This window comes from Suncus etruscus, chromosome 18 (genome assembly GCF_024139225.1).
Source record: "Suncus etruscus isolate mSunEtr1 chromosome 18, mSunEtr1.pri.cur, whole genome shotgun sequence".
Taxonomy (NCBI): Eukaryota; Metazoa; Chordata; class Mammalia; order Eulipotyphla; family Soricidae; genus Suncus; species Suncus etruscus.
The window spans coordinates 57,085,403-57,109,656 of record NC_064865.1 but is presented as its reverse complement, the minus strand read 5'-3'; the positions used below and the strand labels follow the sequence as shown (position 1 = coordinate 57,109,656).

Genomic DNA, 24,254 nt, shown 5'->3' with positions numbered 1-24,254 from the left:
GCGAGTTTTCCCCATTGTCACGCTTGTAGTGTGGTTTTTCCTGCATGTTGTGGTGGGGTTCATTGATTAGGAAGAGTTCGCGGCTGCAAAGGGAAGCGAAGCGGCTGAGCGCTTCTGCTGCCTCTAGTTGAAAGTCCTCAGAGTGAACAAAGGCAGGGCAGGGCAGAGCGATCCCGCAGCCCCAGAATGCAGCTGCTCACCAGCTTCAAAATGCAGTATTTTGGGGGTGCGCTCCCTAGGCCCCTGAGGAAACCTTCGGAAATTCAGAATCACAGTTTCAGGCAGACAGAGGTAGGAGTTTCCTGAAGTCCTCAGAGTGAACAAAGGCAGGGCAGGGCAGAGCGATCCCGCAGCCCCAGAATGCAGGCACTCACCAGCTTCAAAATGCAGTTTTTTTTTGGGGTGCGCTCCCTAGGCCCCTGAGGAAACCTTCGGAAAATCAGAATCACAGTTTCAGGCAGACAGAGATAGAAGTTTCCTGAAGTCCTCAGAGTGAACAAAGGCAGGGCAGGGCAGAGCGATCCCGCAGCCCCAGAATGCAGGCACTCACCAGCTTCAAAATGCAGTTTTTTGGGGGATGCACTCCCTAGGCCCCTGAGGAAACCTTCGGAAATTCAGAATCACCTAGATTTACGAATGTTAAACCAGCTGTACATTCCTAGGATGAAACCTACTTGATCATAACAGATGATCTTCTTAATCAGGCATTGAATCCTATTTGTCAGGATTTTGTGGAAGATCTTTGCATCTGTGTTCATCAGCGATATTTGTCTGTAATTTTATTTTTTTGTAGCTTCTCTGTCTGGTTTAGATATCAAGATTATCTTGGCTTCATAAAAGCTATTTGAAAGTGTTCCTGTTTTTCAATTTCATGAAAGAGTCTTGCCAGGATTGGTTGTAGTTCCTCTTGAAAGGTTTGAAAGAATTCATTAGTGAATCCGTCTGGGCCTGGGCTTTTGCTTTTGGGCAGACATTTGATTACCATCTTAATTTCCTCAATAGTGATGGGGGTGTTTCAATATGCTATATCCTCTTCATTCAACAGTGGACGATTATAAGTATCCAAGAATTTATCCATTTCTTCCAGGTTTTCATTTTTACGGGCATAGAGTTTCTCAAAGTAGTTTCTGATTACCCTTTGAATCTCTGCCATATCAGTAGTGATCTCTCCTCTTTCATTCCTAATACGATTTATCAAGTTTCTCTCTCTTTGTTAGTTTTGCCAGTGGTCTATCAATCTTGTTTATTTTTTCAAAGAAACAACTTCTGCTTTTGTTGATATTTCAGATTGTTTTTCGGGTTTCTACTTTATTGATTTCTGCTCTCAGCTTTGTTATTTCCTTCTGTCTCCCTAATTTTGGTTCCTTTTGTTGAGCACTTTCTAATTCTATGAGCTGCTTCATTAAGCTTTTCAGGTATGTCCCTTTTTCTTTCCTATGTGCTTGCAAAGCTATAAATTTTCCTCTCAGTACTGTTTTTGCTGTGTCCCATAGGTTCTGATAGTTTGTGTCTCCATTGCCATTGTCATTTGTTTCTAGGAAGGTTTTGATTTCCTCTTTGATTTCATCTCAAACCCACTGATTATTCAGTATTAGGCTGTTTAACTTCCAGTTATTAGAGTTTTTTTTTCTGTTTCCCTTTGTAGTTCACACATAATTTCAGCGCCTTGTGGTTAGCGAAGGTAGCCTGCAAATTTTCTATCCTCTTGATATTATGGAGGTATGTTTTATGTGCCAGCATGTAATCTATCCTGGAGAATGTCCATGTACAATAGAGAAGAATGTGTATCTACGTTTCTGGTGGTGGAGTGCCCTATATATATATATATATATATATATATATATATATATATATATATATATATATATATATATATATATATATCTTCCATTTCTCTTTTCAGGTCTAGTATATTCTTGTTGGGTTTCAGTCTGGTTGACCTATCAAGTCTTGAAAATGCCGTGTTGAGGTCTCCCACAATTAGTGTGTTGTTATTGATATTATTTTTCAGATTTGTCTATAATTGTATTAAATATTTTGCTGGCCCCACATTTGGTTTATATATGTTTAGGAGAGTGATTTTTCCTGCTGTACATATCCCTTGATTAATACAAAATGTCATCTTTGTCCCTTACAACTTTCCTGAGTATAAAGTTTGCATTATCTGATATTAGTATGGCTATTTCAGCTTTTCTATGGGTGTTTTTTGCTTGTATAATTTTCCTCCAGCCTTTTTTTTGAGCCTATGTTTGTTCTGACTACTCAGGTGTGTTTCCTGTAGGCAGCAGAAGGTTGGATTGAGTTTTCTGATCCATTTAGCCACTCTGTGTCTCTTAACTGGTGCATTTAGTCCATTGACATTGAGAGAAAGAATTGTCCTAGGATTCATTGCCATCTTTATATCGAAGTTTGGTGTGTCTGTTTGTCAGTCTTGTCTTAAAGTAGGTCTTTCAGTTTTTCTTTTAAGACTGGTTTTGAGTCTGTAAAGTTTCTGAGCTGTTGTTTGCTTTTGAAACCATGTATTGTTCCTTCTCTTTTAGTTGGTACTCTTCAGGCATGCAGTATTTGATTGCATGTATTCTTTAGCTCTCTGACTTATTTCACTCAGCATAATAGATTCCATTTACATTCATGTATAGGAAAATTTCATGACTTCATCTCTCTTGACAGCTGCATAATATTTCTTTGTGTATATGTACCACAGTTTCTTTAGCCATTTATCTGTTGAAGGGTATCTTGGCTGTTTACAGAGTTTTGTTATGGTAAATAGTGTCTGTGAAACCATGTATTGTTCCTTCAAACCTGAAAGTGAGTTTTGCTGGGTGCAGTATTCTAGGCGAAGCATTTATTTCATTGAGTTTTGTCACTGTGTCTCATGACTGCTTTCTGGCCTTCAGTGTTTCTGGTGACAGGTCTGCAGTAAATCTCAAGGATATTTCCTTGAATGTAATTTCTGTTTTCAATCTTGCTGCTTTCAGAATTCTGTCTCTATCTGTGGGATTCGTCATTGTGACTAGCATGTGTCTTGGGGTGTTTTTTCTGGGGTCTCCTTTAGTTGGTACTCTTCGGGCATGCAGGATTTGATCACATGTATTCTTTAGCTCTGGTAATTTCTCTTTAATGATGTTCTTGACCATTGATTCTTCCTGGAGATTTTCTTCTTGGATCTCTGGGACTCCAATGATTCTTAAGTTGTTTCTGTTGATCTTATCATAGACTTCTATTTTCATCTCTTCCTATTCTTTGAGTAATTTTTCCATTTTCTGATCATTTGGTTTAAGGCTTTTTCCCAGTCTCTTCTGCTGTATGGAGTTGTCATTCATCTCATCTTCCAGTGTACTAATTCTATCCTCAGCTGCTGTTAACCCGTGGGAAAGCTCATCCATGTTTTTCTTCAATTCATCTACTGAGTTTTTCAGACCTGTTATTTGACCTGAAATTTTAGTTTGGAGTTTTCTGATTTCTTTTTTTTTTTTTTTTTTTTTGCATATTTTTTTTTATTTAAACACCTTGATTACATACATAATTGTGTTTGGGTTTCAGTCATAAAAGGAACACCACCCATCACCAGTGCAACATTCCCATCACCCAAGTCCCAAATCTCCCTCCTCCCCACCCAACCCCTGCCTGTACCCTAAACAGGCTCTACATTTCCCTCGTACATTCTCAATATTAGGACAGTTCAAAATGTAGTTATTTCTCTAACTAAACTCATCACTCTTTGTGGTGAGCTTCCTGAGGTGAGCTGGAACTTCCAACTCTTTTCTCTTTTGTGTCTGAAAATTATTATTACAAGGGTGTCTTTCATTTTTCTTAAAACCCATAGATGAGTGAGACCATTCTGCGTTTTTCTCTCTCTCTCTGACTTATTTCACTCAGCATAATAGATTCCATGTACATCCATGTATAGGAAAATTTCATGACTTCATCTCTCCTGACAGCTGCATAATATTCCATTGTGTATATGTACCACAGTTTCTTTAGCCATTCGTCTGTTGAAGGGCATCTTGGTTGTTTCCAGAGTCTTGCTATGGTAAATAGAGCTGCAATGAATATAGGTGTAAGGAAGGGGTTTTTGTATTGTATTTTTCTGATTTCTATCTTCATATTCTCTTGATTCTTATTAGTGTTCTCTTCTATACTTTCTTTGAGTTCTTTGAATATCTTCCATATTGCGACTCTTAAGTCCTTCTCTGAGAGACTGACTAGTTGGTTGGTCATGTTCAAGTCATCAGAGTTGCCATTGTCACTCTCTATGTCTGGCGCTGGCCTGCATTGTTTCCCCATTGTCACACTTGTATTGTGGGTTTTTCTATGTGCTGTGGTTGTATTCATTGGCTAAATGATGTGTGCGGCCACACGCCCCTGGACCCTTTCTTTCTGGGCGTATCAACTCACCTCCAGGGAAGGCTAGCCTTCCGCAGATGAAGCCACACACAGGATGAAATCAGGCTGAGAATGCAGCACAGCACAGGAGACAGTCAGAGATAGGTACTGGCATCAGAGTTCCAGCAGAGTTCAGCGGCTTTCCCCTTTTTGGGCGTATCATGCAACTTATATTTTAATAATATTTCGGCACAATTTTTCTGCCTAGGTGTCTGGATTAAGTTTTGATTTTATACATATGGCCCTGTGACTGCAGCATTAAAATTTTCTTCTGATTTGTTTGTCTTAATGGAGAGACATCATAGCGACATTTGACAAACTGGAAGTGGCAGATAGAGAAAGTTTTTTGACATTCCAGAGACATTCATATCTCTAACAATCACAATAGTCAAACTAAAACTATAAACTGGTAACACATATTTTTGTCACAATTATTTATATAATTTTATTGATTATGCACAATTATATAAACAGTGACAGCATTGATGTGGTTCATATTTTATATCTAGAAAATCATAAAATAAAACAGTTTTAAAATACCCTTCCAAAAATGACAAATGTCTCATTTTATTATATTTAATAATATCTGAGAATTACATGGAAGTATATTTTTTTCTTCTGGTATTTAGACAACACTCAGAAGTGCTCAGGAATTTCTATGGTGCTTGGGGAGAACTACATGGTTCCAGTGATAAAACTTGGGTCAGCCAAGTGAAGAACAAAAACTTTAGAACTTGTACTTTTTCTCTTAAATGTGATTTTAGTAGGGCCAGAGACATAGCATGGATGTAGGGCATTTGCCTTGCATGAAGGACTGTGGTTTGAATGCCGGCATCTCACATGATCCCCTGAACCTGTCAGGAGCTATTTCTGAGCATAGAGCCAGGAGTATTCTCTGAGTGCTGCCTGGTGTGACCCCCCCCCAAAATTATGATTTTAGTTATCTCAAATATGGAACTATGGAATTACTGATATTATTCGGTTTTTTTAGAGCAGCTAGAATTCAGTTACTACCATTAAAGGGTGCAGCAAATTGATTTTTGTTTTAGTGAATAAACACACAATGTGTAGTGGGTTCATTGAACAATGAAATATTTCTGAAGTCCTTTCTTCAATGCATGGTACATATATTTTTTTCATCATCTCCATTTTGAAGTATAGAACTAACTTCTGTAGTAAAACTTGGCATAAAGAAATAAAGAGATGTCTCAAGAAACTGGTTTGACAGACTAGCATCAGGTTACTTATTATGCCTCAGAAGAGCCATTCTTACTTCAGATCAAGAAACCCACCAGGACAAGTGTTTGTGTGTGTGTTTGCGCATGTGTAAGTTTGCCAACCAGAAGAGCCATTTTTACCCAATGTTGTGCACCATCTCTTCTCTGGTTCACTTGGTGGCTGCACATTTCTTATGATCCACACTTTAACATATAAAAAGCATCACCACACATCAGCAGTCACAATGGGAAAGAACATAAAACACCACCATACTTAGTGTATGAAGATTCTAGTTTGAAGACTCAATGAGTATCAGCCACCTACATAGCTTCTCTGATAAGGACTTTAGAGAGAAAATGTTGAGGATATTTGAGGAACTCAAAGAAAACATGGAACATGCATGAACAAAACTCAAGAGGAGGTGAGAATAAAAATGATAAAACTTGAATCATAAATTAAAGAACGGAAAATATTTTAGGTGAAATGAGAAACGCACTAGAAGGCTTCATCAACATTACAACAGCTACTTCGGACAAAATCAGTAAACTTAAAGATGAATTTCAGAAAACCTGACAAAAGAAGATAGAAATAAGTCTCAAAATAAACAAGCAAAATATGGAAAATCCTTCAAAATAAATAAATATATGACTAGTGAATCTTGGAATAAATTAAACAGAAACAACATGCCAGGAAAAAAAACCCTATGAAAAAGCAAGAGCCAAAGGTATGATAGCTCTGAAGTTTCCGGAGCATGCACCCACATATTTGACCAGAATTGTACCAGCCAAATAAGACCAAACAAAAACACCCAGGGCTCATTATATCCACAATGTTGAAAACTATAGATAGTGCTAGAATACTAGATGCATAAGATCAGGAAAGAAATGTTCATACAAAGGATCATCCTTAAGATTTACAGCAGATTTATCACAAGCAACCATCAGGCCTGAAAGTAGAGATAGGATACAGTGGAATAATGAAGTGAATTTCTCACCAAGAATACTTTATCCAGCCAGACTCTTATTCATATTTGAAGGAATGATACAGATTATGGATAAACAGCAGCTCTAAAATTTTACAGATTCAAAACCAAGGTTAAAAGAAGGACTAAACTGGGGGTACTTTAAGGCAAGACAAATCGTACAACTACACGAAAGTTCTACAAAAATATGGCACAAAATTTCGATAGCTGACTGTGGGGACTGCCAGGTGAAGTGCTGATTGCTTCACCTGTGGAGTCTCCGCTCTGCTGTGCTGCTTCTGAGGAAACTGAGGACCTGAAGGGAGCCCTGTCCTGTGCTTCTCTGTCTTTTCTGAATCCTTGAAGCTCTCCTCAGATCCCTGGGAAGCAAAACCCCCAAAAAACTGCATTCTGAAGCTACCCAGCGAGCGAATTAGTGAGTAAGAAATGGCTGACTTTACAAGCCCAGAAAGGGGAAGCCGCTGAACTCTGCTGGAACTCAGATGCCAGCACCCCTATCTGCCTGTCTTCTGTGCTGTGCTGCATTTTAGGCCTGATTTCATCTTGTGTGTGACTCATCTACAGACAGCTTGCCTTCCCTGGAGCCTTCCCTGGAGGTGAGCTTACATGCTCAGAAAGGGGAAGCTGCTGAACTCTGCTGGAACTCAGATGCCAGCACCCCTATCTGCCTGTCTTCTGTGCTGTGCTCCATTTCCGGCCTGATTTTATCCTGTGTGTGGCTCATCTGCGGACGGCTCGCCTTCCCCGGAGCCTTCCCTGGAGGTGAGTTTACAAGCCCAGAAAGGGTGGAGCCAGAGGAGCACGGCTGCTCCGCTTCGCTTCCGGCCGTGCACATCAATACATGGTTTCACAGACACAATTTACCATAGCAAGACTCTGGAAACAGCCAAGATACCCTTCAACAGATGAATGGCTAAAGAAACTGTGGTACATATATACAATGGAATATTATGCAGCTGTCAGGAGAGATGAAGTCATGAAATTTTCCTATACATGGATGTACATAGAATCTATTATGCTGAGTGAAATAAGAGAGAGAGAAAGATGCAGAATGGTCTCACTCATCTATGGGTTTTAAGAAAAATGAAAGACATTTTTGCAATAATAGCTTTTAGACACAAAAGAGAAAAGAGCTGGAAGTTACAGCTCACCTCATGAAGCTCACCACAGAGATGATTTTAGTTAGAGAAATAACTACGTTTTGAACTATCCTAATAATGAGAATGTACGAGGGAAATAGAAAGCCTGTCTAGAGTACAGGCGGGGGGTTGGGTGGGGAGGAGAGAGATTTGGGACATTAGTGATGGGAATGTTGCGCTGGAGATGGGTGGTGTTCTTTACATTATTGAAACCCAAACACAATCATGTATGTAATAAAGTTGTTTAAATGAAAAAAATTTTATGACAATAATCTCTCTTTGTCAATAGACTAAATGTTCAATAAAGAAAGATAGACTGAAAAAATGGATATGAAAATTGGATCCAACATTCTGCTGCCTGCAAAAAACACATTTAAGTAGTGAGAGAAAATACAGACTCAAAGTCAAAGGTTGGAAGACAATCCCTCATGTAAACAACTCCCTTGAAAACGTTTGTGTGGTCATATTAATATCAGACAACATAGACCTCAGACTTCAAAGGTTGTAAGAGACAGAATCATAATAATCAAGAGATATGTACATCAGGAAGAAATCACACTCCTAAAAATATGTCCACCCAGTGGGTAGCGAGCAAAATAACTGCAAATAGATTTGAAGAAAGATAAAAAACACAGCAATAGTTCAACACCACTCTGTAAACCCTTGAGAGATCAAATAGGTTTCACTAAACAGGAGTATACTTTGGCTTTGAAGAAAGAAATGAAAAAGAGTGGATTAATGGGAACATATAGGATTTTTTTATCCCCCGAAAGCTGAACACTCATTTTCCTCTGATGTGCCTGAAACATACTCCAAGATAGACTACATGCTGGGCCACAATACTTCCATAAAATCAAGAGGATAGAAATTGTATCAACTATCTTCTCAGAATATGATGCACTAAAAATAAAAGTGAATTACAAGTAATTGGAAAAATGACTTTAATTCCTGAAAATTAAACAGCTCAAATGGTGAGAATGGAAGTCAAAAGAGTCCTGGAAAGGCTCTGACTTAAAAAGAAAGAAGTAAGGTACAGAGAGATAGTATAGCAGGTTAAGTTATTGCATTTGCACTCAGACCACCCAGATTTAATCCCTGGCATCCCATAAGATCTTCAGTGTCCTGCCATGAGTCAATCCTGGCAAAGGAGGCATTAGAAAGCCATGAACACTTCCAGAAATTGCCAAACTATAGAAAAAATAATTAAAAAGGAAATAAAGAAAGTGACCCACTTCCTAGCAATATGCTTCAGTAGGAGAGACCCGTGAAGTGAACAATTTACCCTGATCTACAACAGTGGGTGTTGTGCCCACACTTGGCCCCAACCTGGTTGATTTGCATAATAATATGATAATATGATAATATAGTATGATAATAATCATATAATAATATGATTGCATAGTTAAGTTTATTAAAATTAGGCACCAGGGTTGACAGCATGTATGGCAGGTGTCATATTTGTTGTCTTATTGCTCTGGCCCCCTAAATGTAAAGTTACATACTTGAGCCTTTTCTTCTTTGGAGCTCTAGGTTTCTATTGATCACTCTTTTGTAAAACTTCTTTGTGTACTACTTCCTCAGGACTGGAAGAACATTTATCGAGTCAACACATTTGCTCAGTGCAAGGCAGGAGGTTCGAACTTGATGCAGCTCTAAGTGGTGAGGCAGATGTGATAGTCCTCCTATGTCTGACTTTGGGTGAGAAAGACACAGAAGATGACTCATGGACTCTTAGTGGTCCTCAGGCTTCCCCCCGACCTCTCCCTACACTAATGGAAATGCATTTTGGGAAGAGGGCGGGCCATTTTAGTACTGGTTTATATTGGAACAGTCACTGGAATATTTTTCTCCTTGTTTTCCTATTGATAGTATTGTATGCATATATTTTATATATCCATAACCTAGATACTGCCCTACAAATCTCATTTCTAATATTTTACTGCCTCAGTCCCAACCCTTATTTCCCCCTATCTTCTCAGTAGGTGCAGCTCATGACATGAAGCTCACCACATAAAGTGATGAGTGCAGTTAGAGAAATAACTACACTGAAAACTATCATAACAATGTGAATGAATGAGGGAAAAAGAAAGCCTGTCTGGAATACAGGTGTGGGTGGGGTGGGGAGTAGATAGATCTGGGAAATTGGTGGTGGGAATCCTGCACTGGTGAAGGCGGGTGTTCTTTACATGACTGTAATCATACAACAATTTTATTTGTAATCACGGTGTTTAAATAAAGATAATTTATAAAAAATAAACAGAAGATGACTCATGCTTTATGCCTAATTGTAGCACATTTTTGAATTGCTGAAAGAAAATTTCAACTTAGAATTCTATTCCCAGTAATCACCTTAGGCAGAACCAAAAACAATGGGTTCCAGGGATGCAACTCAGAGAATTTACTTTACTGTTTTAAGACCTCAATTTTATTTTATTTCTATTTTTTGGCATAGTTGTTTTGGTACACATTCAGAAATCTTGAGTGGTTATTTCTTGCCTCACACAGAATTACAGTTGGAAGGCTCAGGAGACTCTATGGGATGTCCAGGATTAAAACTGGATTGACCACAAGCAAGGCAAAGCAACTATTGTTTCTGTTGTACTCTTCTTTACCCCTCGCTCAAGACCTTGTTGTTGTTGCTTTTGCTGTTGTTGTTGTTATTATTATTTTTAAGGAGTTATTATTAGGTCTCTAATTCACTACTCATTCTGGATACTGAGCAATATTGATCTACTAAATTTAACAATAATTTATCATTACTATTTTAATAAATTTTATGATAGGATATAGCTAGCACAAAGTAATAGAATTCTTTTTTTTTTAGAATTGTAATAATTTTTAGTATGACACAATTTTACTGACTGAAAATTCAAAGAAGATCTAGAATTTGAGGACATATGGGGGAATGACTTGTGAGAGAATGGAGATTTTTTTTGTGTAGTTATTTTGTTTTGGGCCCATATCAAGTTGTGTTCATGGGCTACTTGGGAAATACTCTGGGACTGCTCTTGGCTCCCTGGTCAGGGGTCATTCAAGGTGGTGCCTCTTGGGACCATGACAAGACTGTGCAGGGATCAATTATGGGCTGTTCACATACAAAGCATGTACCCCAGCCAGCTGAACTAAATCCTAGACCCCAAAGACTGAAAATTGATCAGTGATGTGATTCATTATAAGTTGGATCTGGTTATAGTAGGTGAAAAATTCACCGATGCTAAAATTTAAAGAGTAGTTTATTCTTATTTATTTACAATATTATTTAGATTATTTTTTTAAATGTGAGAAAAAATTGAATCTTTAAAGAAGACAATGAAATTTTCAGAGCTGAGACTTATGGCATGTTTAGGGAGTTATCTATATTCTGTGAAATATATAAAATTATAGATAAGGGAGGTTAGCTATCTTCTGGCATCTCTTTGTTATTCACTGTCCCTGAGGATTATCTCTGGACAATTGGATGACATCAGTTAATTAACAGTCTCAAATCCTTTGAGACTTCCCATTGGTAAATAGGCTTGGTTCTTGCCCTGTATAGCCCATTCATGGTGCAGTTTCATGTCACCTTTTCTGGCTGCTTAAGGATGTTTCTGTAATAAAGATATTGTTTGGAGCAACTTTAGCTTGACATTGTCTTTTACATCTCAGTCCACTTGGAACAGAATGCATATCTCTAGAACCATGTGAAGATCTGTGAAGTGTGCCAGAGAAGGTGGCCACTTAAGAAAGTTTTTGGACTATCCAGTGCTGGTATAATTAATTTTTCCACTCTCTCTGTATAGCCTGATACCTGATTTTACATATCTAAACTGCATCCTTGTACTACATGAAGGGTATTAATTTGGAAATGGCCTAGGAAAAGGGTTTCTGATTCATAGAAAAGGTGAATATATATTAGTTAATGGAATGAGACTCTGTCTCAATGAGAATTTAAAAATAGACATAAAAATTAGAAATAATTTAGTTTTATTTCTATAAAACCTATGTTTAAGGCAATGCCCACAATTGTTTGCATATATCAACTAGCAAAAGTAACAGATAACAGATATCCTTCAAGTTTCAGAGCTAAATAAGATTATTCTTCTTAGAAATCAACTATTATTCCTAGAGATTTTATCCTCTATATTTATTAATAGCTCTATATGAATTTGGAAAATAAATAAATATAACCTATTTAAGTATTATAAAATATACTTAGATAGAACAACAGTATGTTTTAAAATTAAATATCTAAGTATTAGATCATATTTTTCAATTCTTTCTCCAACTTTTTAGTCTCTGATTTTTGCTAATATTTATTCTGTCTTGAATTTTATTGTTAATATCTGTAGGTTTATAAAATTTAAACAATTTAAAATTTTTATTGAGACTGCTATGGCATTGAAATCACTGTTTGAACTCACAGTGCTGTTATACTGTTTTCTGATCATGTGTCAGAATCTACCCCACAAACTCATCATTGTCCTGTTCCTCCCCAACAGTCCCTTTAACACGTTTAAGTTTTAATAGTAGTTTTTGTTTTGTTTTGTTTTGTTTTGGAGCCACATCTGGGGGCAATCAGGGGATACTCCTGGCTTTGCACTCAGAAATCGCTCCTGGCAAGCTTGGAGGACCATATGAGAGACCAGGGATCAAATCAGGTCCATCCTGGGTCAGGTGTGTGCAAGGCAAATGCCCCATAACTGTGCTATCGCTCTAGCCCAATAGATGTAGTTTTTAAATGTTTGTTTCTCCTTATAAAGAGGTGCAGAATTATTTAAAACATCTTTGGGTTCTTAAAAATGTTAGGTCAAAGTTTACAATAAGGAAGCTCCATTCTGAGGATAGTGTATCCATACATCTATGTTTTGAATTTATTACAAAACAGAGATGATTTATCTTCATTTGAGTGAAAATGTTAATTTTAAGAGATAAAAGAAGAGAAATGATGATATGAATGTCTGATAGCCTGGTGGATTCTACAAAGCATAATGGTGGCATTTCTGTGTTGTATACTATAGATTAAGTTACATTTTATCATCCATGTACACCCTGGTCAATGACTTTAGCAACCAGTTCATGTTTCTATCTCATGTACTCTACAAATGCCGTTCGTCATGTGGATATTGACTGTTAGGGTCACAGACACACCTTTTCTTGGAATGTAGCTTGCAGGTGAAAGGGTATCTCATGGTTATGAGGATTCTGAAACCTTTTTAGGGAGTCACTGCTCTTTAAGACTCATGAAATATGCAATAGACAGTATTTGTTATTCTGGCCAGATAGATAAATTTGTTGTCTTTTATATACGATTGTGGGCTTCATTATAGTTAGATTTGTTGAACTGATATGCTGTACTATTATCTATTATGTATGTCTTTATACAGAAAATTATTGATTTTGGTGGCTTTTTTCCCTTGTAACTAAATTATTTGAGAAGAATGTGTCAGTAACTGACAGCTTTCTAAATATACTCTTACCACTAATCGCTTATTCGACTTCAACTTTTTTACTTTAGAGCTTTTTTTACATACATATTAGTCAATATTGTACAAGTTTTACATACTAAAGAGCTATACCCGACCTGATTAATATTTTAATTATCCTTTGAATAATTAAAAATTACTTCACTCATAACACTATGAGAATACTAGACTGTATAACTAATTCTTATAAGGAATTCCTAGAAAGAGACACATAGGAAATTTACTAATGTTGGGGGATGTCTTTTTAAAATAAATTTTATGATGCTATAATGTCATACATGTTCATTTCTTTATATTTTCTTTAACTATTACTTATATTTCTTTGAAATGCCATTGATTTTACACTGTATCTTTTTTTTTTTAATCTTGTACATTTCTCTGTTGAGCCACTTTATCTTAGAAAGCAAAATGATGTGTACTTTTCAACCTAGATCACACAATGGATAAATTAAGACATGTTTACATATATAACATTTTCAAAGGCTGTAATCTCACCTCTATCAAAAATTCCTATCAGTAACCTGTGATAAGTCTCCATGAAAAGAAAATCAGAAAAATGGTGTTCGGTACTGAATATTGGATTTATATTTCAAAGCAACTCTGTAAGGTCCATGAATGTTTGTCCTAAACTTCTATAGTAGCTTCAGGCATCTTGAGGGCGATAGTGAATGTAATGATTAATTATGGAAGTATTTTCAGGTTCTGTCAGAGTATATGCTTTCAAATACCATGAAAAGATCGGGGTAGCTCTAAAAACATAGTGGATTAGGTAGAGCAAAGAGGAAAATGTTAAAGTTATGCATATAAACACCATTAATTATAGACATATATGTTAAAATGTATTATTAGCAGTTGGATAGTTAAATACTGTTGACATTTACGGCTTTAAGATAGAAAAATTCAAGGTATAATATTATTTTGTTTATCACCATCTAAAGCCAACTAGCTTTCAACAATGCTCGTATTACACCTTTCATGTGTTCTCTTCTGGCACAGTAACTGGGTATGTCCAGTCATGGTTCAGTGCTGTCAGTCCATATGCTTTGTCTCTGTTTCACAGATAAGTGATATCAGATATTTATTTGTCCTTTTCTCTTTGCATTAATTTGCTTAACATGACACCCTCCAGTTCTATCTACTTTGCAGTGAACTCCATGCATGATTTAATCTTTTCTTACAGGTGCATAATCTTCCAAGAAATATTTTGTATGTAATTTAAGCCCAGTGTGAGTTTATTGTAAGTCATACATTTATAGTTTTAAGTGAATATTTAAAATGTTTTATTTTATTTTAAAATAAAATTGATTTTTTTTGCTGTAAGATAAACATTAAAAACTTTTTCTCTGTACCTCCTAATTTTTTCAGAAATTGCTTTGCATAATCTTATCATTTCCATTTTCTTTAAAATAGACATATGGCTTATGGACATTAAATTTTACTAAACTCAGTCTAAAATGTATTTCATGTCATGTATTTAATAATAAATTTCTACTGTTAATTTTTATATAAAATGCCAATGATTACACTTCTTTCACTTCAAATTCTCTTTTAGTTTTGTTTTGTTTTGTTTTGGGCCACACCCGGCGGTGCTCAGGGGTTACTCCTGGCTATCTGCTCAGAAATAGCCCCTGGCAGGCACGGGGGACCATATGGGTCGCCAGGGTTTGAACCAATGACGTTCTGCATGAAAGGCAAACGCCTTGCTTCCATGCTATCTCTCCGGCCCTGATTACACTTCTTTTGACAAAATATAACTGTCAGTATAAGATGCTACTTATAATAAGTTATCACTAATTTATATAGATAGTTAACTATAGATGGTTCACACCTGGTTGTGCTCCGGTTTTATTATTGGCTCTGCATAAGAGATCTGTGGGCTTGGAAGAACGTGGAGCTTTGGAAACCTTATGGGGTCTGTGTATCCATTCTAAATCAGCTACATGCAAGGCGAATGCCCTTCCCATTGTACTATTGTCCCAAGGCCAAAACTTTCTATGATAGATGACCCTCCTCACTGTTATTGGTGATTGTCCTTTCTTGTGTTCTGGGGGGTTACATTGTTAGTGGTTAGCAATGTGTGCCAGAGATCGAAACCCAGGGCATTGCATATTCTGGTTATATGCATTGTTACTAAAGCTACATTCTCAGTCCTGAAGATCCTTTATAAAAATCATCAAATACTTTATCTTGACAGGAGACATGAATTGACAAATGATGGAACAAAAAAACGGAAGTTCCTTCACTGGGTTCATCCTATTGGGATTCTATGACAGGCCTCAACTGGAACTAATCCTCTTTGTGGTACTTTTAATCCTCTATATCTTCACTTTGCTGGGCAACACCACCATCATTGCACTGTCCTACCTGGATCCCAATCTCCACACCCCAATGTACTTCTTTCTATCCAACCTAAGCTTTCTGGACTTGTGTTACATTACCAGCACTGTTCCTCAGTTCCTGTTTAATGTCAGCAGAGCGGACAAATCTATCTCCTTTGCTGGCTGTGTGGCTCAGCTGTACATCTTTTTAGGCTTGGGCTGCACGGAATGCATGCTCTTAGGAGTCATGGCATTTGACCGCTATGCTGCTGTGTGCAGGCCCCTCCACTACACTGTCATCATGCATTCTCGTCTGTGTGGTCTGATGGCTTCTGCCTCATGGATCTTTGGTTTTTCCAACTCTTTAGTGCAGACAGTGCTCATCTTCCTGTTGCCACTTTGTGGGAGAAACAAATTAGACCATTTCCTCTGTGAGATCCCTGCAATTATCAAGCTTGCCTGTGTTGACACCAGTAGTACGGAGTCTGAGATGTTTTTTGCCAGTGTTGTTGTTCTTCTTATACCTGTTTCATTAATCCTATTCTCCTATGGTCGGATCGTGAGGGCCATCTTGAGAATCAAGTCTGCAGCAGGGAAGCGAAAAGCCTTTGGGACATGTGGCTCCCACTTCATCGTGGTGTCTCTGTTCTATGGGACAGCCATCTATGCTTATCTGCAGCCCAGCAACAACTATTCACAGGACCGGGGCAAGTTCACGTCTCTCCTTTATGGCATTTTTATCCCCATGATGAACCCCCTAATCTATACCTTGCGGAACAAGGATGTGAAGGGAGCAATGAGGAAAGTGTTTGGGAAGGTTTATGGTTTGATGACTGTGTGAGAAAGACACTTTAATGTAAAGGTTCTGCATGCCAGAGTCTTTAAGATGTGTATCTTTATGCATCATCCCCAAATTCCACTGTCAATGGAATTCCCTCTTTTGTGGTCTACTTGTAAGAATAAGGAGTAAAAATGAAGCCCATGGATTCATTTCATTTTATAGAGAGACTGGAAACTTGTCCCAGAACATTGTCATTATATTTATTCTTTTAAACTATATTAACTTTATTATTTATATATATTTTTCTTTTGGCACTATTGTTTTATTTCTACTTGCAAGAGGACATTAAGTACATACTGTGAAGTATATACAGCTCAGAATCTGGACAGTTGAAATGCATCAAACATTAATATTGTAGCAATTAATTATGACTTAAAAAAGTCAATGTTGGCTATGTTTAATTATCATCACAGAATGATTTGGCTATTTTCCAAAAATACAAGGAAATGTTTTTATAAGGAAATGTTTTTCTACAATGAATCTTAATCAAGCCATTCAAAATTAGATCTCTTTTATTATAATCATAAACTTAGTATTAATTTCGCATAATGGTGACTTGGAATCACTGAGTTCTGCCAGCAACAATGTACCTTCAATTGTAATAATACAGACAGTGAGGTTTTTTTTTTTTTTTTTTGCAATTTTAATACATAGCTAGAGGAACAACATTGTGAAATATATAATTGTTTAATTTGTTTGATAGCCATATTCTACCCTTTTCAATGACTTTTGAGAGCGGACCTGGGAGATGACCCACAGGTCAGGAGCCCAGAATTTTAACCCCCAGCACCAAATGATTCCTTATTTTCACCTTGGCCAGTTGTCCAAGAAGGAAAAAATAAGTCTTTGGAGCACATTATAGTGACTGAATAATGCACGACTTAAATCATATCATAGTCTACACAATTACCAAAAGCAAGTCCATTGTCTTTGACCCCTTTACTTAACTCTCCAGCTCTTCTTATTATTTTTCAAATTCTTTGATTTAGTTATTGGTTAATCAGGGCCTTTCTACTTCCTATTTGTGAAAGATCTCATGATTTCAACTCAGTTACATTTAGAAATAGGTCGAATGGACCATTCTATCCAAAATATCACAGGTTGGGACAAGAGAGATTCTACAATGTGTAAGAAAGTGCCTTGCATGTGTCCAAACTGTGTTTAATTCTCCCACATGGAACTGTGAGCCTGTTGGAGTCAATTCTGAGCTCAGAGGCAGGAATCAGCAGAAACACTGCTGAATGGGGCCTCAAAACCAAACCAAACAACCTCCAACATATGTTATCTGTAGTTTAATGAGTCACTAAAAGAAAATAAGTAAAAGAATAAGTAAAATACATATTCATATGAACTTATCATAAGCTTATACTAAGAAAAACTGATCTCATCATAAAAGAGCTCGTATTCAATTATCACTTTTGATTATCCAGTAAGAGCATAGGAGAAAACATGGGATCTCACCTCTGCCCTAGATTCCTATGCCATCAACTCAAGCGCACATGAAGCATAAGTTTATTTAGAAGTTTTGATCCTGGCCTTTGTGCATGTTTAATTTCATGAACGGTATTTATAGTCATAGAGGTTCAAGTTTTGACACGACTTGCATCACATGCCAGAAAATATAGGTTTGAGTTCAGATTAAGACATGGTATCTGGAGAATGCCAGGAACTCAGTTATGACCTTGTAGGTCCCTAGCCTGCCAGCTCACACACACCGTGCTGGGTCATGACTTTCTGGGGCGGCCATGCTCATCACAAATATATGTTCAAACAATTTCATGATTAAATACTATGATTTACAAAGTCAGCCATTTCTTGAGTTTTAGATATACAGTAGTCAAGCTCCAATCCCATGACCAGTGTCAGCTTCCTTCACTCTAGTATTCCAAGTTTCCCTCCAAACTCCCAGCCCATCATCTTGACAGACACGTTTTTACGTTAGCTTGTTGTAAATTGAATCTCATGTTTTCAGGGTCGTGGATGCCATTGTTGGCTATACCGCTCCTCTCCACTCCCCAAGCCCTTGACCCCTACCTGCCAACCACCCTTTGCTTTCTGTCTGCCTCTTACTTCTTTCCATTTCTTTTTGTTTGTTTGTTTGGTTGGTTTTTTTTTTGGTTACTCCCTACTGCATTCAGAGGTTATTCCTAGCTCTACGCTCAGAAAATGTCCCCTGGCAGGCTTCAGGAACCATATGGGATGCCGAGATTTGAACCACCGTTCTTCCACATGGAAGGCAAACGCCCTATCTCCATGTTATCTCTCTGGTCCCTTCTTTCCATTTTTTATCTTCTCTATTCTCCATATAATCTCAAGGGAGCTCTAAGTATCAAGGGGTGGGGAGGTTTAGGCATCTCCATTTATTTTTATTGTTTTTATAATTTTTTTTTTTTTTTTTGGTTTTTGGGCCACTCCCGGTAACGCTCAGGGGTTACTCCTGGCTATGCGCTCAGAAGTCGCTCCTGGCTTGGGGGACCATATGGGACGCCGGGGGATCGAACCGCGGTCCGTCTCCTAGGCTAGCGCAGGTAAGGCAGGCACCTTACCTCCAGCGCCACCGCCCGGCCCCTGTTTTTTTTTTTTTTTTTTTTTTTGGTTTTTGGGTCACACCTGGCAGTGCTCAGGGGTTATTCCTGGCTCCAGGCTCAGAAATTGCTCCTGGCAGGCACAGGGGACCATATGGGGCGCCGGGATTCGAACCGATGACCTCCTGCATGAAAGGCAAACGCCTTACCTCCATGCTATCTCTCCGGCCCCCGGCCCCTGTTTTTATAATTTTTTAATTTAAGCATCATGGTTACAAGTTTTCATGCTATAGTTTTATCCCCCATAGATAGTTGTTCAAGATTGATTTACAGTCATACAATGTACAGCAACCTTTACAGTGCACATTTTCCTCCACCAGTGTCAACAGTTTCCCTCTTAAGCTCTCTGATAGCCTCTTCTCCCCCACCTTCATACACACACACACACACACACACACACACACACACACACACACACACGCTTCTGGGACAGGCATTGTATGTCACTTGCTCTCTACTCACTCTTTTCTTTTTTGACTATGTGGTTTGCACTACTGTTAATGAAAGGGTCACTTTTATAGTAGACCGATCTACTCTAACTGCACTCTCCACTCTTCGTGTCAAGCTTCCTATCATGAACTGGTCCTTCTAAAACTCATCTCTGTTGTCTCTGGATATTGTCCCACACTGTCTTTTATTTTCCTTATATCTCACAGATGAGTGAGATTATTCTATATTTATCTCTTTCCCTCTTGTAAAATCACCCCATGTGCCATATCTCCAACCCAAGGTGAACAAGTCTAAAGCAGGGTCGCATATGAAATAATGCAGACTAGGCTGAGGGTGAAAAGCTCTAAGTCATATGTCCATCAAGCTGCATGCCAAGCAGGCTATCCTGATCCAGTCCCACCCAAGTTTACAAGTAAGACAATCTCTGTTTTGGGGTAAATCCAAGTATTAAACAAACGTACAAAGGAACCTGGGATGGCCTTTGTTTTAGGTAAAATAAAGTGTAATCTAACACCCTCTGAGTGATTTCTCTCAGCATAACCATCTCCATATCTATCCATGTATTAGCAAGTTTTATGATTTAAATTTTTATTAACAACTGCACACTATTCCATTGTGCATATGTACCACAGTTTTTTTAGCCACACATCTGTTGTCAGGCACCTGGGTTGCTTCTAGATTCTGGCTATTGTGAATAGTGCTATAATAACATAGTAGTACAGAGAGAATTTTTGTATTATGTTTTTGTGTTACTAGGGTGTATCTCTAGGAGTGGTATTGCTGGATCATAAAAGAACTCAATTTACAGTTTTTTAAAGGAATATCACTATTGTTTTCCAGAAAGGCTGAACTAGATGGACATTCTTACCAGCAGTGAATGAGAATCCCTTTCTTCCCACATCCATGCCAGCACTGGTTGTTCCAGTTTTTTGTGATGTGTGCCTTATTGTTGTTTTGATTTGCATTATGACGATTAGTGATCTGGAACATTTGTTTTATATTTTTTCATGTAAGCATCCACATTTGCATTTATTTCTTTGTTTAATTATTAGTGGACTCATTCTGTGTCTATACATTTACTGTTTTATGATGATGATGATGATGATGACGATGATGATGATGATGTTTTGGGGCCACACCTGGTGATGCTAAGGGGTTATTCCTGGCTATGCACTCAGAAATTTCTCCTGGCTTGGGAGACTATATGGGATGCCAGGTATCGAACCAGGGTCTATCCTGAGTCAGCTGAGTGCAAGGCAAGCCACTGCGCTACTGCTCTGGTCCCTCTGTTTTATTTTTCACTTAAAATAGTACCGATCTGTTCCATCCAAGCAAATTGCATGATATCACTGTTCCTTGAAGTTAAAAAGTATTTATTCCATTGTGTATATATATTACATCTTCATAATCTACTCCTCTGTCACTGGACACCTGAGTTGATTTTTAGTCCTATTGTACTGATTGCTACAAATACTAATGTTGTGAGTATGTTTTATTGAATGAACATTTTTTATGTCCTGGCAGTAAATATCCATAAGTGAAATTTATGGCAGCTCTGTTTTTAATTTACCGAGAAATCTTCCTACTGGTTGAAGATCCCATTGGAGGTGGGGGGATTTGAACCAGACAACATTCCTCCCACTGACAGTGGATGAATGTTACTTTCACTGATTTTATTAATTTGCTTTTGAAACCACATCCAGAGGTGTCCCGGGCTTAGTTCTGGCCCTTTGCTAGGAGTAAGGACCTCTTTGCTAGCCACAGGCTCTTACTACTGTATATTCCTGGCAGGGCTATATGACCACCTGAGGTGCTAGGAATCAAATATAAATCCATCATGTCAAACAAGTGCCTCATCTTTTTGTGCTCATCTTTCTTTTACCACTTTGTAGGAGAAATAAAATAGACCATTATTGTTGTGAAATTCCTTCATTGCTCAAGCTTGCCTGTGTTGATATCAGTAGTTTTGAGTCTCAGCTGTTCTTTGCCAGTGTCATTATTCTTCTTGGATCCATTTTATTAATCCTGTTCTCCTATGGTCGGATCTTGAAGGCCATCTTGAGAATCAAGTCTGCAGCAGGGAAGCGAAAAGCCTTTGGGACATGTGGCTCCCACCTCATCCTGTGTCTCTGTTCTATGACATATGCATCTATGCTTATCTCTAGCCCAGCAACAACTACTCTCAGGATCGGGGCAAGTTCACGTCTCTCCTTTATGGCATTTTAATCCCCATGATGAACCCTCTAATCTATACCCTGCGGAACAAGGATGTGAAGGAAGCGATGAGCAAATTGTTTTGGAAGACCTATGGCTTGATGACTGTGTGAGAAAGATACTTTAATAAAATGGGTTTGAATGCCAGAATACTTAAGATGTGTATCTTTATGCGATTTCTACTAACAGTTGTCAATAGAATTCCCTTTTGTAGTCTAATTGTAAGAATAAGGGTTTAAAAATGTAATCTAATGAATCCATTTCAGTTTCTAGAGAGTCTAAAAACTTGTCCCCAGAACATTGTCATGATAATTATACTTTTAAACTGCATTATTATTATTATTTTTTATTTGTTTTTGGGCCACATCCACCTGTGCTCAGGGGTTACTCCTGGCTATCTACTCAGAAATATCTCCTGGCAGGCACGGGGGACCATATGGAACCCTGGGATTCAAACCAAGCACCTTAGGTCCTGGATCGACTGCATAGAAGGCAAACGCCACTGTGCTATTTCTCCGGCCCTAAACTGCATTATTTTTAATATTTTTTCTCTTTTGGGATTATTATTTTATTTCTACTTGCAAGAGGACATTAAGTACATATTATAAAGACACAGTTGAGAGTCTGGACCATTGAAACTGTGTATTAAGTATTAATATTGTAGAATTTGATCATGACCATTTATAAAAAGTGTCATCTATGTTTAAGTCTTTTATAGAATGATTTCGCTATTTTCTGAAAATACAAATTATAGGGTTAAGGAAATGGTTTCTACATTGAATCTCAATCAAACCATTCAGAAATTAGTCCTCTTTATTTTGTCAATCATAATGTCTAGCATTGATTTTTCATGAGGACATACATGGAATTACTTAGCCTACCAGCAAGAATCATACCTTCAATTTTCACAGCATAGGTAGTGGGGTTTTTCAAGGTTGCAAGAATGTGAAATATAATGATTTAACTCTGACAGCCATATTCTTCTCTTTTTAAATGACTTTTGAGGGTGGATATGGGAGATGACGCACAGGATAGGAACCCTGGATTTAACCCCCAGCACCAAACGATTGCTTATTTGCACCTTGACCAGTGATCCAAGAAGAAAAAACAAGTCTTTGGAGCACATTTTTGTGACTAAATAGTGCATGACTTAAATCATATAATACTCTACCCAATTACCAAAAGCAAGTCCAGTGTCTTTGACCCCTTAACTTACTCTCCAGCTCTTCTTACTATTTGTCCAATTCTTTGATTCAGTCATTGATTAATCAAGGCCTTTCTACTTCCCATTTGTGAAATAGCTCATATGATTTCAACTCAGTTACATTTAGAAATAGATAGAATGGATGATTGTATCCAAAATATCACAGGTTGGAGCAAGAGAGATCCTACAATGTGTAAGAACGTGCCTTACAAGTGGCCAACCTGTGTTCAATCCCCATAAAGTACTGTGAGCCTCAGGAGTCAATTCTGTGCTTAGAGCCAAGATTCAGCAGAAACATTGCTGGATGTGGCCTCAAAAATAAACCAAACAATTTCCAAGATATCATGTTATCTGAGCTTATCTGATTACAAGAAGAAAATATAAAGAATAAGTAAATACATATTCATAGAAAAATCAACATTAAGCCCAAACTAAGTAATATTGATCTCATCATAAAAGAACTTGTATTCAATTATGATTTATGAGTATCAAAGAAGAGCCTCCTAGGAAAATGGAATCTGACTTCTGCCTTTGACTTCTGCCATAGACTCAAGCTCAGATGCAGCATAAGTTTATTTTGAAGTTTCGATCCTGGCCTTTCTGCATTTTTAATTTCAGGAACAGTGTTTATATCCATAGAGGTTCAAGTTTTGACATGGTTCAGATAAAGACATGGTGTCTGGATAATTATAGGAACTCAGCCATGACCTTGTAGCTCCCTAGCCTGCCAACTCACACACACCGTGTTGGGTCATGACACTCTGAGGTGGGCATGCTCATGACAAATGTTCTGTTAAAAATAATTTTGTGATTAAAGAACTGTGATTTACAAAGTCAACCACTGTTGAGTTCAAGCAGTGGTCCTCAAACTATGGCCCACGGGCCACATATTGTATTTGTATCTGTTTTGTTTCTTCATTGCAAAATAAGATATATGCAGTGTGCATAAGAATTCGTTCATAAGTTTTGTATTTACTATAGTCAGACCTTCCAATGGTCTGAGGGACAGTGAACTGGACCCCTGTTTAAAAAGTTTGAGGACCCCTAGTACAGTATTCAAGTACCAATTCTATAACCAGAGTCATCTTCCTTCACTCTAGTACTCCCAGATTCCCTTCAACCCCCAGCCTATCACCTCGACAGACACATTTTTAAGTTAGTTTGTTGTTTGAATCTCATGCTTTCAGTGACTAAAGAAACTAAAGAAACCATGGATTTACCATGGTTGGCTATTACAGCATCTCTGCACTACCCAAGCCCTTGACCCATGTCTTCCAAATACCTCCTTCTTTCTGTCTGCCTCTTCTTACTTCTGCTTTCAATTTCTTACCTTTTATAAACTCCACATTATCTCAAGAATGCTCTGAAGGTATCAAGGGGTGGGGAGGTTTAGGCATCTCCATTTATTTTTATTGTTTTATAATTTTTTATTTAAACATCATGGCTACAAGTTGT

General features: G+C 37.7%; 2 pseudogenes; one reads left to right on the top strand and one right to left on the bottom strand.

Annotated features, from left to right (window-relative positions):
• LOC125996148 (histone H4-like) overlaps positions 1-24,254 on the bottom strand; it is a 267,502-nt pseudogene that overhangs the window by 68,167 nt on the left and 175,081 nt on the right.
• LOC125995872 (putative olfactory receptor 2B8) lies at positions 15,387-16,346 on the top strand (annotated as a pseudogene).